The sequence below is a fragment of the Dendroctonus ponderosae genome, unplaced genomic scaffold, assembly GCF_020466585.1.
Source record: "Dendroctonus ponderosae isolate FM_Combo_2020 unplaced genomic scaffold, Dpon_F_20191213v2 Dpon_F_20191213_6, whole genome shotgun sequence".
NCBI lineage: Eukaryota > Metazoa > Arthropoda > Insecta > Coleoptera > Curculionidae > Dendroctonus > Dendroctonus ponderosae.
In genome coordinates this window covers 14,731-16,835 of record NW_026018814.1, presented here as the reverse complement: position 1 = coordinate 16,835, position 2,105 = coordinate 14,731, and the positions used below count along the sequence as shown (strand labels likewise).

At 38.4% G+C, this 2,105-nt stretch overlaps 1 protein-coding gene across 1 annotated transcript in view; it reads right to left on the bottom strand.

Annotated features, from left to right (window-relative positions):
* LOC109542310 (uncharacterized protein CG45076) overlaps positions 1-877 on the bottom strand; it is a gene marked incomplete in the record, with an annotated part of 8,969 nt that extends 8,092 nt beyond the window's left edge. The window contains 1 exon segment of the mRNA XM_048667446.1: positions 657-877.
* Positions 878-2,105: the final 1,228 nt, after the last annotated feature.

Sequence of the window (2,105 nt, the reverse complement as noted above, 5' to 3'; positions counted from 1 at the left end):
AGAAACTGATGATGGTGGAAAACACCGAAACGTATTTTAATTGATAAATAGACAATAAATGACTGAAGCCCAGGAATTGATTTTGATTTGGAATAGAAACACAGTCAGGAAAGTATGTACAATCAAGCAATAATAATATAATGGCAAGTATATTCAGTTGAACACTGCAAACATTTTCAAGCAAAAATTTACATATTTATTCATATTGCGTTGTTAAATCATTCGGGGCTTGGGTCGATTTGTTCGTGGTCTTTACCAGTATGTATGAACATACTTGTGTTGTCTGAGCTAAAAAGAAGCAAAACTTACTGGTGTACAGACCGACTAGTTCAACATAGTTTGATAATTTTAATCAATCTTTCCGGGCAATTTTCAACTCACTCTCAAGTCTCTCAGAAGCAAATTATTGAGATAAGTTCTAAAGGGTCTCAGTGGCGTGTAAATGTACCAATATGCCGGCCAGCTATCGTAATAATCCAAAGGTTTGGTCACTTTATAGTCTGGAATATCGATAGAAACATACTTCGAGCTTGGCCAGCACTCGTGATCTACCATGCCATATCTGGGTTGATATTGCAGCCCCAACATTATTCAAACTGTTAAACCATTAAACAAATATGTTCGATAATTTCGCGTTAGTGTAACTGAATACTTACGATTCTATCGAAAATGATCACTAAACTATCCAAACAAAGTGTTCGTTCGCATAAAGTCTCGTCGCTTATGATTGGGGATATTTTCAGATTGCGATGTCTTGCAACAGTTTTGGCAGATTCCCAATTGTGTGAGCGTTTGTGCGTTGGCCAGCAGAAGAAACAACAACAAACCGGTTGGGTGTTTTAACGCAAAACTGCAACATTAAAGGCCGTAAAATGTGCAGTAGAAGCCGGAAAATGGCCTCTTTAAGTTGGATGTTTCACAGTAACATCAACCTCCCTATGTCGAAGTGTGTGGGCTTTTACGACGTCTATATGGAGAAGAGCGCCACTTTATTGGACAGTAACTGCCTACGATAAGATGCCGCAGGCATCGCAAGACAATTAAACTTGGGTGTTTGGCCAATAGTTTATTTAGAAAAACAACGTTCGTGCACATTATAAAAATAAAATTAAACCTAGGTGAAGTAAGAAGAATCTGTTGAAGTATTCAGCACTTTATCTGCTCTTCTAGGTGTTAGTATCGGGTGTATCTGGATACGCTGGAGCTGGACTTCACAAGGCTGCTTTCGTTCGAGTAGAGGCTTTGCCGATACTGAAACACCCCAATCAGTCACTTAGTGGAACAGTTATTTGGAAAAAGCTGCTTACGTATGTTGGGGTGGTTAACCATCGTCTAAAGGGTCGGTTCCTCAAAGTGAGCCGCACCAAATAAGGCCAAAAGTCGTAGAAGTTGTATGATCGATGGATCCTGTAGTCGGGAATCGATCGTGTATCGGCCAGGTAATACTCGTTACCATAAACCGGATTATATCTCGCTTTTAACGGCATTTCTAAAACAAATCGCTTAATTAACTAACTGATTGTTTAAGCTGGATTGAAAAAAAACTCCAATTTTGTTTGATTTACTGAATACTTACTGGTAATAATGGATTGCGCCGACACCACTTCACAATATCGAGCAGATGCTGAATGTTTTCGAAATCCGGCGAATTTTGCACGAAGCGATTTCGGATTGATTCTTGGCATCCGGCCATGCATCTATTTTAGTGATTGTTGAACAAGAATTTGTCTTTTTCGCTCAGAAATCCGAGTGGCAAAGAATGAATCATTTTTATTTTCAGTGCAACGCAAATACCGGCGATATCGGCAAAAAAGCTCATTTTCTCCTGAAATTAACCGAACTTTCTTACGGTAGAAGGGAAATTAACTCGTTTAATGACTGTGAACTCAGCAAAACTCGAAAAATTGTTTTGCATTATAGACATCAGTGTGAGAACTTGAAAGGACTGTGCCGAATAAAGCAGAATAACTGACAAGTTTACTATTAAAATTGCTCAGAATTTTCCTGTCATGAAGCAGTGTTTCAAAAGGTTCCCCGTTTCCTTAAATTTTGTACAAAAACTCAAAAAATGCTTCCTATGAATAGAGGATATTCTTATCTTTCCT